The 10654-nt window shown below is 45.0% G+C and overlaps 1 pseudogene; it reads left to right on the plus strand.

Annotated features, from left to right (window-relative positions):
* Window positions 1-5607: 5607 nt before the first annotated feature.
* On the plus strand, window positions 5608-9340 carry LOC115663941 (ATP-dependent DNA helicase Q-like 2; annotated as a pseudogene).
* Window positions 9341-10654: the final 1314 nt, after the last annotated feature.

Consider the following 10654-nt stretch of genomic DNA (forward strand, 5'->3'; position numbering starts at 1 on the left):
CTGAAGGTGCGACACGGAAAAGCGAAGAGTTGATGCGACACCAATACCCCCCATTTGTTTGAACCGTTGGGTTGGATTGTAAATTTCGAGGACGAAATTTTTGTAAGGGGGGAAGAGTTGTGACATTCCGAATTTTGACCCATTTTTGGGATTTATAGAACGTTTAATTCGTCAGTGCGCTTATAATAGAATCTCGCCTGGGAACTGATCACTCTCGGGTTCTTGTTTTAAAAATAGAGATTTTGCTAGAATCGCACTCGATCGAATTTGGCCGTTATTTAGAGCCCAAACTTTGGTGTCGAATTTCTCGGAGTTCCGGGACGAATTTAATTGGACGGTGTCGATATATTTGTGGCCAGCGTCGGTATTACCCGGAGTATGTGAAAAGTGGATTTTTGACCGGGTGCGGATTTGGACTGGTAGACCTCCCTCGTGGTGTGTTTCGGCATATTTTATTTTGGCCATTTTCCTATATTATTAATTAGGATTATAGGGGACCGTTAGATCGTTTTCGGGTTTGAACCGTGTCCGTTGGATCGCACTCGAGTGAGAGGTTTGACTTTGAGTCTCTCTCTCTCTCTCTCTCTCTCTCTCTCTCTCTCCTCCCTCTGCCGCGCTGAGCACGTCCCCTCCGCGCACGTTCACCCCCCTCCATCATCACGTCTGTTCTCTCTCTCTCTCTCCTTCTTTCCCTCTCTCTTCCTCTTCTGCGCGCACGTCTTCCCCATGCAGCGTCCCCTCAGCCCATGCCATGCAGACCAACCCCCCCTGACACACTTCTTCTCTCTCCTCCCTTCTCTCTTCCTTCTTCTCTTTTCCTCTTCTTTCTTTTCCTTGTTCTTCACCGGCGTCTGGTTCTGCTTCGCCCCGCTCCTGCTCGCCCAGCCGACCGCCGCCCGAGCCCGCCCCTGACCGCCGAGCTCCACCGCCGTCTTCCTCGCGCCGTCGCCGCGCCGCCGCGTCGCCCGGAAGCCCCGCCCGACGCCGCCTCCCTTCCTTCCCCTAAGCGCGCGAGCTCGGCTCGCCACCGCTACTGTCTCGGCCCGTCTGCTGCCCGGGCCCTCTGGCCGCCTTGCTCGGCCCGTGCTGGCCGTCCCGGCTCGCGCCGCGGAGCTCGGCCCGTCGCCTTCGCCGCTCGTTTGTTCGCGCACCTGGGAGCTCGCCGATCTGAGCTCGTCCGTTCCGTGCCGTCCACCGCCGCTGCTGCGAGTCGCCGCCGCGTCGCCCAGCCGTCCCCGTCGTTCTTGCTTCGCCGGCCGACTCCTCCATCGCCGCTCGCCGGCCAGCTCACCGCCGGTCCGCCATCTCTCCCCCTCGGCCCGATCCGTCTCTCCTCACCCTCACCCCCGGCTCACTCTCTTTCTCCCTGTTCGGCTCGTCGCCGCCGCGTCTTGTCGCCGCCGCCGATCGCCCGCCCGGCCGGCCCAGCCCGGCCCGGCCCGGCCCGCCCAGCCGTAGCCGGCTCGTCGCCCACGCGACCAAGCCGCACGCCCGTCGCCGTGCCCGTTCCGCGCCCGTGCCCGTGCGTGTGCCCGTGGCCGAGCCCGTGGCCGAGGGCTGTGCCCATGGCCGAGCGCCGTGGCCGAGCTCGCCCGGCGCCGTGCCCGTCCGCCAGGCCCGTCGCCCGTCCGACTAGGCGCGTCGCCCGTCCGTTCGCCCGTGCTCCCCTTGGCACGCCGCACGGCCATCGCGCTCGCGCGCCAGGCACGCCGATCGGCCATTGTGCCCGCATTGGCCGGCCACCGCGCCTGTTGGCCCGCGCCCGCGCCCAGTCCGGTACTGTTCATCCGGGCCATTTTGGGCCCGAGCCGATTTTTCCCGGGCCAAACTTAGGTAAGTGACTTCCTAAACCCTACCTAATACTTTGGGTATTTTTAGACTTGTTTAGGATGAAATTTAGTACCGGCTTAGGACTTTAATTAGGCGTGGGCTAATTAGATTGAGTGTGCTTAATTGGTGAATTATTTGGCGATAATTGTGCGGCTGATTTAGTGATTGACTGAGATAAATATGCCTGACTGAATTGTCGTGGCGCTTGTGGGTGAATTGGATTAATTGAATGTGCCGACTTGAATGTCGGGTCAGTGGGCCGATGTCGGGAGCATGAATTGAGTTGACTGATGTGGCGTGATAGATTGACATTGGTGAATGGGTGGTGATTGAAATTGATTTATATGACTAAGAGCATGGTGAATTTTGTATTGTGGTGCATGTGCATGAGAAAAGCCCGGATCGATCGGAGGGCTGAGCCTGAGGCGTGTTTACGCGGGCTGTGAAAGGTGAGTTAGACCTGAGGCGTAGGTTACGCGGGTCATTGGAAAGGGAAAAATGTCCTGAGGCGTGGTTACGCGGGGACTGAGCCCGGCTTGATCTGAGGGCTGCCAACCTGAGGCGTGGTTACGCGGGTGTGACTAGAAAGGCAAGTAATGACCTGAGGCGTGGTTACGCGGGTCGAGAGAAATGTCCTGAGGCGTGGTTACGCGGGACTGAGCCCGGCTTGATCTGAGGGCTGCCAACCTGAGGCGTGGTTACGCGGATGTGGCTAGAAAGGCAAGTAATGACCTGAGGCGTGGTTACGCGGGTCGAGAGAAATGTCCTGAGGCGTGGTTAGGCGGGACCGAGCCCGGCTTGATCTAAGGGCTGAGCCTGAGGCGCAGTGGCGCGGGCTGTGAGATTGGGCCTGAGGCGCAGTGGCGCGGGCAGTGTGAAAGGACCTGGGAGGTCGTGGAAAGTTGTTCGGCCACGTATGCGAATTGAGTGTGATTGAATTGATTGGACTGGCTGATTGAATGTGTGATTGAATTGGTTGGATTGATTGAGTGCTAGTGTGGTTGGTGCTTGAGTGATTGTGATATGTTATTAGACTATTAATATTGCATTGTCACGTTTAACTAACGTGCAGAGCATGCGTTTGATGGCGAGGTAAGTACAATGACGTGAATTTTATATGTTGTGGGGTAGATTGCATGTACGACTTGTCTGGGTACGCATTGGCCTACGTGGGGTATAGGGGGTTGCTTATTGAGACTCGTTCTCACGGTTATTATATAACCATTTCAGATCCGCGACCATGAGTGGACCGGAGACGCCTGCAAGGGTATCTCGGAGATCAAGTATGGGTCAAGTTGCCCCATATTTTTGTGTGCCCCTCTTTTGTATAGCGAAGTAGGATATCCAACCACTACTCCATTTTAATGTTGTGTATTTGGAATTATTGTTTTGTGCTATCCCTTCGTCATATTTTACTGTCTGGGTTGTTTTATTTCGCTTCCGCTTGCGTAGTTCGTTTGGGTCGGCGACGCGTCCTGGGACGTCGCGTTCAATACGACCGTGGAAGGGGTGTCGCGAGCCCGTTGGGGTTCGGGGCGTGACACCCTGCATGTAAGTAATTGACTTTATCTAACGTTAATTAACATACTTTCAGTACGGTTCATGTTTGGTGGGTGCCTTTCATTCTCTCTCTGTTTTGGCCTTTTTCAGTATATGTATTTCTTGTCTGCTGGCCAACTGCATAAACCCCCGCAATGCTCTCTTAGCTTCCTTTAGAGTCAGTTACAGATCTGTTGTACCATCGTCTTGGCTTTAAATAACTGCTCAAAGTTGGTTGTTGACTTTGGTAACTAAGGTGAATGTTGAGCCAACAGCAGGACTCGATTTCTAACTGCTAGCATCACCGCTGTGTTGTTTTTCCTGATTTAGCTTTCTCCGCTACTCCTCTAGTCTATATGTCGTTCTACCGGGCTTTTTCTAAACTTCCATGGACTAATGAAAAACTCTGATCTTTACTTGGACCTTATTCGGAAAATGGCTTGTTTGACGGGATGCTGATATAGAAACTCTGGTGGGATCCTTGTAGATACGTGAATCTGTCGGACATGTTTTAATTAGTACAATTGAATAGCTTTCTAGTTATTACTCCTGTCCTTTGCATTTGTGTCGTAGTTTAGTGGTCATTCTGTATATCAGGTTCTTGTTACTAAATTTCATTTTCCAGTACGTTGTTCTTTACCAATTTGCAGTAGATGCTCTACTAACAACCTACTAGTGACTGAACTTTTTTGTCTTTCCCTGCGGTATCTGTAAGCAAGGCCTATCAAAAAGTTTGTTTAGTTCTTCTTCCCAGTTTTCTCTGAGCTCTTCCTCACTGTGCCACAGTATAAACAATGTTCTTTTAGAAAAGAAGGGGTTAAAGAGGTACCTTAATGGATCTGTTTTGTCAATTTTGGAATATATTCCAAATGAGACTGAGCTTAGTTTGATCAAATTATACATGAGTTATGTATAATAAAATTCTCGGATATATAATTTTTTGGTGCTCTTTAGTCAAAAGGGTGAATGATTTCAAAGGTGAAATTTAACTATAACATGTAAAAGGGAATTTGCATTGATTTGCAGATCGGATATTGTTTTTTTGGTCTGAACGAACCAAATTTTATTTAAAGGGAGACGCGTGCTTCGTCTGGTTTAACTTCTATTTCTTTATCTAGAATCCATGAATCTGACAAAAAAAAAACTATAATGCATGTAATTTAGATATTCAACGTATCCTTGTCCCAAAAATTCATATCCGGTAGCTTTGAAAAGAAAACCCATGGTTATACTAATTACTTTGTATATATGTATATGTATAGGAAATGAGTATTCATCACCTTTAAAGAGAAAATCCATGGCTATAAAATAATATATCTACACTGTAAATTAAAAACCTCTAGGCTTTTTATTTATTTCCACATTGCATATAGGAATTACACAAAATACCCATGATCGCGAAGTGTTACAGTTGAGAGATTGGCTAATATGAAAAGGTTCTTGTTAGCAAGTGCCCCTAGACACTCGTTAAGTATACTTAACAAGTAAACGTTTTGATTTTCAACGTACTTATGGCACATAACGCAAGGGAGGTGGTGCATTGAAAATCACGATCTTTCCTTAAACAGAGCAATGCCATTCTCGATAACATCAATGCTAAATGATCTATGAAATGAGAAATTTGTTTACGATGCTTGTACATGATAAACGCATCTCACTTAGTCATTTAAGGGTTTTGTAAAACCTTTTCCAATTGTCACTTTTGCGACCATGTAATCTGAATTGGTGCGTCGATAATTGCCAATACGTTGACTAATAATGCTACTTACTGTTAATAACTTTCATAAAGTCTTGATTAAATTACACATTCCTCGAATATTCCCTAAATCAAACATTTTGTTTCCTTTCCCGACCAAATTATTCAATGACAGCATATATGGGCGAGTCTAAATTAATAATTATGTAGCATTATTTCAGCCAATAAATTCGCACTACACACAGACCGAAAAAAAAAAAATTCGCACCACTTAACTATGGATTCAGGAAGAAAATCCAGTGGACATTTATTCTAAAGAATTCATCACCAAGTTCTCCATCATGAGATTTGCAACTTCTACGGCGCATTATGTGTTTGACCTCCAATCCTTGCAGAAAAAACATAAAAAAACCAGAAACCGCCTGTTAAGTCTCTTATGAGATTGTCGATAAAATGACCGAAAAGAATAGGAAGAAGAGAACCTGGACTGCCACAGAGAAGGTGAAGCTTCTTGCCTTTACCATGTGATACAGAGATATATATACTGCTTATTCGTATAAAACATGCATCGTCATAATTTAAAAATGAAAAGCTAACCTTTCGCACATTCCCCTCCCGCACGTTCATGTGTGTTCGCTGTCATTCTCCCATCCCGGATATAGGTGCTTCGCGACATTTGATAATCCCCTCAATCGTTCAGTTTCCAATTGCAAGATGTGTTTTTCATGAAGCTGCTTTTTGATTTTAATGGCTCGGCGGTAGAATTCCTCCTTTTGTCTCTAAAACATGATGAGTGTAAAAAATGACTAACACGAAAAGATGTGTAATTTGAACAAGTATAAAGCGAATACCTTGTGTTCTTCCGCGAGTTTGAGCATTCTTTCACTCTGTTGTAACTTTAACGAAGCTAATAGGAGTGCACGATCGTCCATTCTTTCGGTATCCGAAAAATCAACACTGTTAAACCAGATTCAACTTTGATCAAGGGAAAAATCTTGAAAGAGAAAAGGTAGAAAAGGAAAACACCAACCTCGCTGTCCTCTAATGGAGAGAAAGAAGTGGGGTTTTCCTTTTTTTTGGTCGTTGAAGGGCCCCCGGCATATCTCTCGCTGACTCCAGACACGCGCACAGAGAGCGAGAACGAGAACCAGCCACGTGGCGCTCGCTTCCTTCTTCGTCGCGCGAACCATCTCGTCTCCATCCTCCGTCCCCACGAGAGCGGCGGGCGTGCGGGGGGAGGTTGGAGAGTTTTGTGGCAATAGAGGCGTTCAGCGCCCAGAATTCGGAGAAAATATTGCTTTGTGATTCCACCGTGGAAAAATCGCGACACGTGTTCGAGGAGAAAATACTGGGTAGGACCGTCTCGAAGAGATGTCCCGGTCATCATGAGTCGAAGAGATGTCCTGGTCATCATGGCTGCTGCTGGTGGCAAAAGCCTGCTGCCAGTTTCCTGCCGTTCTTCAGGAAGGAGTTGCCCTCGTTGTCAGTCCTCCGCTTTCTTTGATCCAGGATCAGGCGTTTTCCTATTTTCTGTTCCCTTGCGAATATGTTAGACTTTGTCAAGTTTATTAGCGACATAAACTTATGCAAAATAATCATTGCTTAGGTGATGGGTCTGGCTGCATTGGGCATTCCGGCACATAAGTTGACATCAACGAATGGCAAGGACAATGAAAAGTTCATACACAAGGCGCTTGAAAGGTGAAGGAGAGCTGAAGATACTATATGTTACTCCAGAAAAGATATCCAAGAGCAAGAGGTTCATGTCAAAGCTGGAGAAATGCCACCGTGCGGGGCATCTTTCTTTGATGGCAATTGATGTAAATATCTGAATATTCTTTCTGGTTTTGGTCTTCAGTGATCTCTGAGCTTCAGTGTTGGTAAATTTTGGTTTGAGCAGCCTATGTTTCTGTTTGTGTAGCAAGGTCATATAACTTTCCACTTCAGACTTGAAAGTTACGCTACTTCATAACGATAGATAGACAAGATTATCGTAATTTCTTAAACCAAGGATGGCGAACCAGTTAGACTGCTTCAAGTGATAACAAGCTTAAGATATGTAGTTATACTAATTTTGTTGATCTGAGTTAGGCTGCCAGTTATGCTGCCTTAAGTTGAAACTGCACCTAAGGCTTAGCATTTAAAATTGTTCTTGACTAACCTGGAAGAATCAGCTTGCTAGTTTTGGTGTTACCTTGTTCACGGAGCAGCACCTAGGATTCAATCAAGGACTTCATTATGAAGGTAAAATTATCAATGATGTTTGATGCAGTTTACTTGTGACTTCCGTTAAAAGCTGGAAACATGAAGTGCAATTATCTTTTTTTGGATACAATGAGCTTTCCAAAGGTGTGTGATTAGTCGCAGAAGCTACTGGATAGCACTGTCCAACTTTGATTCTGTTTTCTTCTGCTGCTACCTCTCTGTTGATCGTCTTTAAAGTAGATTTAGTCTTGAGAACTGCTTGCGCAGGATAGTTGGTTAAGTAGAGAAACTTAGAAAGACAGTAATTTTAGCGAACTCGTAGTCGGTCAACATCTTAGCCTTGTCACGGCAAGAAAAACAACATTATAGATTTGTCAAGATGTCACTTTGCTCATCTACGAAGGGTGACAAAAGAGGAGGAAGTAGAAGGAAATGTCATTGTGTCTTCTTCTCATTGGTAACATTAGTGGTGCACATCGACACTGCCTTTTAGGCACTTGTCTTTCATGATCATAACCTATGGACCATTAGGTTAAACATGCTTTTGCAGACTCTAAGAAATGCCACTTCAACTAATTGAATCTTGGTGTCAATGCCCTTCTTGGTAAGGTCGAATATGGTCATATGGTTGGTTGTACTAAGTCCTTGCTTGTCAGTAAACTGCAGGAGGCACACAGCTGTAGTCAGTGGGGTCACGACTTTCGGCCCGACCACAAAAACCTTCTTGAAGACTCAGTTTCCCAACGTTCCTGTGGTTGCTTTGACTGTTTGTCTTCTCATATCTTCTTTCTATGGATTTTTGGATGACATGGCCACTTATGTAGTTAAATGTACTAATTTTTAAAAATTTGCGATCTCATGGATGTTATTTTTACAGGCAACTGCTACTCGGAAAGTACAAAATGATCTGGTGGAAATGCTGCAGATCCCCAAGTGTGTTAAGTTTGGCAGCACTGTTAACAGGCCAAATCTCTTTTATATGGTATGTCATTGATTGATTTATTGAATCTTTAATCTATATGCTGCATACCAAAGAGCCAATATTTATTATGGATGCACTGCAGGTACGAGAGAAGTCATCTGTTGCTGGACTGGTTATTGACGAAATTGCTGAATTTATACGGGAATCTTATCTCAATAATGAATCTGGGATAGTTTGTTGCTTCTCTAGGAAGGAATGCGAACAGGTTAAGTCCATCCTTCAACTCCTTTTTTTTCTCTTTTTTGGGAGGTGTAGTGTTTTTCACTAAATAACATTCTTCCAATTCACGTGCAAGTGGGGCTGCAAACTGAGATGAATTTTAATATCTCATGCTGGTGTTTTAGATCATCGAACTCATAAAATCCTTTAATCAATTCTTTTTCTTTCGCCATTATGTGCTCTGTTTATGTTTTCCTATTTTTGTTAAGTTATTAGTGGTTCAGTATTATAAATTCACTAACTAATTTGCATGACTAATTCACTAAAGACATTACTCTATTACTTGTTAGATTATATCTCCTTGTAACAGTTGATTAGAAAAAGAAGGTCAAGAATTTATGTGGGGCATTTTTAATCCCCTCAGGTGTAGGCTCACATTTTTGGTTCACATTTTTGATGACATGGACAATAATGTCGCAGAATCGACAGAATGGATCAAATATATCTAATACAGTATATTATGGTGCACCCAACGGAACAAAGTCCCGGAAATTTCCTAAAGTCGTTTGGATTGCCGGCTTCATAGTAATAGATAGGTCTTTGTGTTGATTTAGTGAAAAGGGCAATGTTGTTTTCTATTGGGGTTGCCACATACCATTCGTTCTTAGAATCACATTTTTTTTTGTTCTTACTTCAACAATTGGTGAAGTCACTGAATTACTTTTTCTATGCTTACATATCTGTACTTTCTTCGTAACTTGTATTAAATACTCACTTCTGACATGTATGGTGTAGAACAGGTTGCAAAGGAGTTACGCGATAGAGGAATTTCACCAGATTATTATCATGCAGATATGGATGTAAATGCTTGCGAGAAAGTTCATTTGAGGTAAACACGGCTTTTGCATGCTCACTTTGGATGTCAATAAGTTCCACGACTCTCTCTCTCTGTGGCTGTTCACTTGCAAGATTCTGGTGCAAATCTACCTAAATCTGACTGAAACAGAGGCCAACAGCATTATCACCAGCAGAATTACTAATGAAGATGGCTGTCTTATGTTTTCGTGATAAATCAGTCTTGTTCTGTCCAACTATGCGATTTCATTATCTTGATCAAACTGAGGGTCTCCAAGTTTTATATGAGCTTTATCTGCTGCTAGAGGAACATTACCCTGAAGTAGAGCAGTCTTTTGACTGTAGCTGAACTAGTGTGAATTCCTTGACAATGGGTTCGACCTCCAAAGTTGTGGTGTGCATATTTAATCAGACTACAGAAAGAAGATTTCAAAATGCTCAAACATAGTTAAGAAAGAAATGGTGGGAGCACACAGAGACGCACAGGCACACAGCTCTCAACAATGCTTCAATCCCCCTTCCCCTGCCATGGATATAGATAGTTAGCTAATGGTCCGTTTACCCACTCCGGACATTTTTTTCTTGGCTTGTGGAGAGAAATCGACTTTCGCCGTCCGAACCCAATGCGGTATCCTGAAGATATTGAAAGATACAATATGGCTATACAGGAAGATCGGGTATACATATTTCTTGATGGGTTGGACGACCGTCTTGACAAGTTTAGAGTAGATGTTTTGCAGATGCAGCCGTTTCCTACTGTTGAAGAAGCCTACGCGCGTGTCCGTCGAGAAGACATGAGACAAACTGTAATGCTGACCAACAGCGACACGGTCCATGATCCGGCAGCCATGGTATCTCGGGGGAATAGGACGAATGTCAAAACAAATCAAGAACCGTTGTTGCAAATAGCGAAGCCAGGAGTTACGCAGGAAAGGGGAAAGCCTAGCTCGGCACTACGCCAGAAAATTTCTCCGGGGGGAGGTTGCTTGAATTGTGGTAATTCTAAGCATACCAGGGAGACGTGCTTTAAGCTTCATGGGTATCCAGATTGGTGGAAAGAGTTGAAAGCTCGAAAGCAAGCAGAAGGAAAAGGGAAAGCTTCTTTAGCGACTGCTGAGCCTTAACTGTCACTGATACCTCACGTTGATCCTCAGAATTTGATGTCAGGAGGTAACCATGGAAGTGCTTTGGTTAGTTCTAATCAGATTGATTGCAATCACTGGGTTATTGATTCGGGAGCTACTGATCACATGACATTTACTCCTGATGACTTTGTTCATACTTCGAAACCAAGACGTGACAGTATCTCAAATGCTAATGGATACACCTATCCGGTGACTGGGGCTGGAGTTGTTGCGATTTCTCCTGCTTTTTCTCTTCCTAACACC

Source organism: Syzygium oleosum, unplaced genomic scaffold, assembly GCF_021117445.2.
Source record: "Syzygium oleosum isolate NSW1041296 unplaced genomic scaffold, Sole_v2.1 Sole_v2.47, whole genome shotgun sequence".
NCBI lineage: Eukaryota > Viridiplantae > Streptophyta > Magnoliopsida > Myrtales > Myrtaceae > Syzygium > Syzygium oleosum.